Source organism: Vigna umbellata, chromosome 6, assembly GCF_029865625.1.
Source record: "Vigna umbellata cultivar VRB3 chromosome 6, Vumbellata_1.0, whole genome shotgun sequence".
NCBI classification, from domain to species: Eukaryota; Viridiplantae; Streptophyta; class Magnoliopsida; order Fabales; family Fabaceae; genus Vigna; species Vigna umbellata.
In genome coordinates this window covers 25,886,681-25,893,294 of record NC_142170.1, presented here as the reverse complement: position 1 = coordinate 25,893,294, position 6,614 = coordinate 25,886,681, and positions in this window count along the sequence as shown.

Sequence of the window (6,614 nt, the reverse complement as noted above, 5' to 3'; positions counted from 1 at the left end):
ACTATGGGATGAAGAAGCATTAGTTTAAAAAAAGTTGGATTAAAGAACATAAGTTTGTCTTTTTGTGAATAAAATATAATAAGACAAAATGTTTAAAATAACAAATCTAGTCCTTGAAATTAGGTATAATTCTAAAATTATGAAAAAATTCACATAATTTTTATTTATTATTTATGCAAAGTAGATAAGATTACTATTATTTATCATATTCTGGATCATGATGATAAGAAGGCTATCAGGAAGATGAGTTATAAGTAACTTTTACATTCATGAAAATTGTTTATATTGCGAGAAATCTGTATTTAATTTTTATTATATATAAAAGTTTGTTTAACCAACAATAAACATGTATTACCAGAAACGAAATTAATATAACATCTAATAATAAGCCTAGAAGAATACGTAATAATAGAATAAAATATAGTAGTATAAGATTAGGGTGAGACAATTATTAGTGGCAGACAATTTCTCAAATTTTCAATGTGTCTATTAAAGGAAAGTAGTTTAAATTTCTCAGATAAAATATTATTTGTGCATGCACTTAGAATTAAATTCTTATTGGTATGTTTAAAAAAATTCATCAATTGGATGATGATACTAATGTCTGTTGGCTGTACTTATTTAAAAAATTCAACATTTTTTATTAAATTATCATACATTTAAAAATATGAATTATTTTTACATACTCTAATAAATATCTCCAATAGAATTATTAAAAAAGTGATCCAATAAAAGTTTTTAAATCTCTTTATTATAAATAATTCAAATCTACATCTATTTTAATCATATATTATAACTAAATTTTGTTATTTTGATGTATTAGTTATTATGTATATGTGCTATTATTTATTATTATATTATTATATATGAAGTAAATATTATTTTAATAAAAATATAAATTTATGATTCAAATTGATTCTTTAAATATAACTAATATTTTCTACTAAGTACCAACTTAAAAAAAAATACTTATACACATTATATTTATTTAAAAGAATCTATAAAAGTTATAAACAATTTCGTTATATGTACAAATATCCTTTAAGTTATAAATAATGGTTATTAGCGTAGCGCCACATATGCTTAGTCTAATCATATTCTATAATTAGAATGGATAACCTTCCTGACGTGGCTCCACATATAACACACTCGCACACTTTTCGAGAGAATCAACGTCTTTTTCTAACAATTTTTTATAATTATTTTTAACACTTTTATTTAAATTTTATGATTAAAAATAGAGAATGAATAGACCTTTTGTTTTTGGTAAAAGATTTTTTTAGCAACTATAAACTAATTTTACTTATAAGATTATATAATTATAATACTATAGTTATAGTAACCTCAGAAATTTTTTTATCGATATAATACAATAATATTATTTTTACTGTCATAAACATTACAATATCTCTTCGTATAATACATTATTATAGAAACTAATATTCAACCCGTGTGTACCACAAGTTTTGAGTTCTTTTTATTGATTAGAAGAATATTTATTAAATAAATATATTTCTTTGAAAGAAGTTGTAAGATATAAAATACTAATAATTATTGGTGATTATTAATATCTTTTTTGTTAGATAAAAATGTTTTGAAATGTTAATAATAATAATAATAATAATAATAATATAGTTAATCTATGTTATAAAATAAAAATTATAGATTATGACAAATTTTGTATTGAAATATTACATTTTTGTGAGTGGAGATTGTAACATCCAAAAATAGTATAGATTATATTAAAGAGAAGCTACATGCATGATAAAGTAATACAGTTATCCATCTAGAGTATAAAATGTTTCTTTTACAATCATCCAAAAACAACTATAAATTTAAACTTTTATAAATACAAACCAAAGGAAACTCAAAACTATACACAAGATCACTAATAACTAATCCAACTACTCAGTAGCATCACCTCCATCCAATGTTTGCTCCAAAGAGACCTCTTCTTCTGCTGCTCATATCCAAAGAATGGTCATTGCAGAAGAAGAACAACAGAACATACAAAACACAAGCACACAACAGGGTAAGCTAGTTTAAACAAAGATTAATCATACGTCAATTCATTTAACTTCATACAAACATATTATCCATTCACATCACTTAAACTCTTTACACATAACACCACACTAACTTTGACTGTCCGGACTTAGAATGATTGTCGAGCTATGGTGGGTCGTGCACTCGTGGTGGCTTCTATTGCTTTGCAAAGTCGTTGCCAATGGGTTTCACCCTACCACACTCACGAGGTTAGTCCGTTATCACTCACCTTGGGCCATACTGGAAGCACCCAAGAATAGGACCTCCTGCTACTCCTCACAACATGGATCAATCCTCTCTACTTGAGAATAAAAGACCATTGGAGTTTTAGGATAACCTCCAAGACTAAGCTCCTGCATCCATTCTAAACTTACTTGAATCTCAACTAGAGATTTCACTTTGAATCACAACATAGGACACCACCATGCTCCTCTCCTTGAGGATCATGGAATTACGTCCATTAACCACACTTGAACTTTACACTTTTAATTACAACATACATCAATCACCACAAATATTACATGATACAACTTCAACTTACTTCATACAACACTCAATTGTTTATTTAAAACAACTTAAGATCACAAGAGAACCGAACTAGAACTGAACCCCTCGCATAGCGCACACTTTCGCACAGCGAAGCCATAAGCTTCTCGCACAGCGACCTAACTCACCTTGCGAAATTCTTAGACAAAGACCAACTCCTCATAACCACTCGCATAACAACTAAACTCGCTATGCGAATAAACTATGAAATGTGACAGACCCCAACCCCTCGCATAGCGTCCTAACTCGCTATGCGAGAACCTCAAACAGAGACTCAGACTTCTTAAACACTCGTAGAGCAAAACCCACTCGTTGTTTGAATAAAACAAAATAATGGTTCCAAACCCTAACCAGTTGCATAGCGTTTTGATTCGCTATGCGGATTGACAAACAGAGAGCAACCCTTTCACTTTACTCGCACAGCGCACCCATCGCTATGCGAGTGCCTTGGCACAGAGCACCTCACCAAGGTGACTCGCTATGCGAATCAATTCGCACAACGAGTCTGCATAATCTGCAGAACAAAATTCTGCACAATTATGCAACTCAACTCCTCTTTACCAATTCTACTCAACTTTGCCAACTTCTAACACTATACTTAATTAAACTTGACTAAATGATTCTAGACCTTCCTATCCTCAACCTGAAGTGTTTATGCATCAAATCCTACTCTAAAACCTCAATTCATCAACTTAGAGACCCAAATCCTAATTGACCACTTTGAACCTGATTTTAACCATTTGATGACTCAAACAAGTCACAAATGACCTGTCTAAACTACCCCAGCAGCCTCTAACAACACTTGACCTCTAATACTCAAATTCACTACCTCACCTCCTCCAAAATACACTAAACACATTTAAATCACTTCACATTTACTTAATCACCACAATACCAGATTTCAGACCTGAATATATATTCAATTACAACCGCACACAACATCCAATTTAGTTCATAATCATCATTCCACAATCTCCACAATTTAACATTTTAAGAACATATATTCATTAGCTAAATTTTCAACCAAACAACACAATATCACGGAATTATCCCATATAACACAAACTGATAACTGAAACACAACCTAGCTTCCCTTACCTCAAAGATAAACAACCCACTCACAGAAACGCTCCAACCGTACCTTGCACTGCAAGGGAACTCAACAGAAACCTATAACTCACTAATTGGTGATAGAGAACAACACTTAGAACCTAAATTGAGCTAGCAAATGGAAGGAAGAACTGTTAACCACATGCAAAGCGGAAATAGTGCATGTTCACAGTCCACAGAAAACGTATAACAATGGAAACCACTTACCAACTGAAGAACACGAAATTGATTGGTCCAAAACGAAGTTCTCAAAGCCAGGATCGCCTAGGCACCTCCTGATCGTCGAACAGATAACTCAGTAGAGAGAGATTGTAGAGAGAGATTGTAGAGAGAAGTCAGAGAACTCAAAGGAATTGAGTTCTAGAGAGATGAAGTGTTCTTAGAATAATAAGAAGTGTTTATAAAATTCTATTTATATTATAAGATTATTTTAAATTAAAATAATCTATCTCATTATTTTAACACACCTATCTGCTTTATAACACTCTATTTTTCAGGTCTTTACACATATTGCATAAAGAAAAGAAAATATATAGTTTATTATGTGAGAATAAAAGGATATATTATTCAAAATATTATGGTTCTATATAAACATACATTCAACACTATTTTTAAGTTAATACTAATAGAATTTGTAATAAACAACAAAACTATTAGCCAAAACTTGATCAACAATGTCATATTATACCAATAATTTAGGTCATTGAATAAAATAACAATAGTGAAACATATTTCTATAAGCATTATTACTAAATAAGTGACAGAATAACCACACTACCCGTTGCAAAAATCAAGTATGGCATACCATATAATGAATAGTAACATAGATCTTGGATGACTTGATTTGATCCTAAATTAAGTCAAGATAATCACTATATTTTATAAACTCTACCTTTCCCTCAAATTAGTCAAAAAAGTGTGCAAAAGCCATCGCATAAAGTGCACCGAATTAAACATTGGATTATTGAAAATGATCAAATGATTAAACATATAATTAATGTTCTTATGTATGACACTCTATAAAACATGAGATTTGTGACATTAAATATAACATTCTTCAGTGGGGCTTACTCTTAACATTCTCCACCATACAAATAGCATTTTAATTCATCAACAATATAATAATTAATTCGTAACATATATGTTTAAACACATTTTTAGATTACAGCACAATTTATAAGTGTACTAAAGTTAACCACTATTTTCTTTATAAATTTAAAAATTAATTATGTTTTTAGTTCTTAATTTTAACGCAAAATTAAGTTTTTTTTTTATTCAAAACATTAATATGTTATTATTTCTAAACTTTAAAAATAAATAAATATAGTTTTTTTAACTTAATTAATAATGAGGGCATCCAATATAACAACCAAATTATAATAAAAAAAGAAAAAGTAGTCTGTCGTTCAACCACAAATAATGATGAAACAATAATCGAAAAATGAAGAAGTGGTTCAATATATTGAAGAACATCTTATAGACTTAGCTGAGTTCCTAAACTCTTCAATGGTTAACTCAACAAATCCAAAAATAGCACAAAATAAAAAATATTCAAACCATATGCTTGTATGTAAGAATCAAAATACAAAACAAAAAACATGTATTCAACATTTGAACCCTAAGCCACAAATAATGGACAAGCCATAATCGAAAATGGAATCCTAAAATTTTAACTCATAAGTGTATTAATCTCTAAATATTTAAACTAATAATTGTATTTTTAATATCATTAGAGGATTTTATTTTACTTTTTTACCAATCTTATAACCATACAATGTAGAAATCCAAATATCCTCGATATTAATACAAATATTTATAAGAGATAAAATAAAATAACATATTTGCCTTTCCAAATCCTTGTTTCTTGCATCAGTACATATATTAGTTTGACCGATCAATTTCTTGATTCTAGCTGGTAAGATGTTTTTACCCCTTTCTCCGCATGTTCTTGAGTAGGGATCATGCAAATTCTTCTGTTGCATGTGTCTTGTAGTTATCATCTTAAATTCCTAGTTCAATTCAAGCTCTAAGAGTTGTTCTCTATCACTAATTGGTGAGTTGTAGGTTTTTGTTGGGTTTCCTTGCGGTACAAGGTAGTGTTGGAATGATTCTATGAGCTGGACAGTTTATCTCTAAGGTAAGGGGAGCTAGGAAATTTCTTTAATTGTGTAATTTCTTGTGTATGATTCTGGAAAAGATGATCCTTGAGTTATTTGAACTGAAATGATGTTTTGTAGTATATGAACAATATGAGAAATGATGATTTTGAATGTAATTGCATAAATTGAGATTCTGGACGGTCTTGAATTATGAATTGAACTTACAATTTTAATATTATTAAAATTGATAGAAAAATATTTTATAATAATTTTATGTGAATAATTTTTATAACTATAAATTTTAGTAATATTTTTAATTAATTTTATAATAATGATTATTATTTTTTAAAATTATTATCATAAAAGAGTAAAATAGGCATTATGTTCTCACTATTGATAATAAAAAATAATTGAATGCCTCGAAGATGATTAAAAGTATACTTCAATTATGATAGTGTTATAATAGTGTATTTTCAAGTGATTAAAATTTAGGTTTAATACCTATTTTGGTCCCTCTTTTTGTAGGGTCTGTTCAAAGTTGTCCTCCTTTTTTTTTTAAAGTTCACTAACATCCTACTTCTCGCAAAAACGAATGCACATTAGTCCTTTTTGGTTACGGCGTTAAAAAGATTAACGGCACAGCTGCCCAGCTGGCAAAAAACTGATGAGTTGTACAATTTTGGTTGACGTGTTAAATTGAATTGCTGATTCATCCTGAAAGCAAAGGGATTCATGGTTGTTTTTTCCAAATTTAAAAGCAAAGTTAGGGTTGTTGGTGATTCGTGCTACATTTGTTCTCAAATCTAAAAGCAA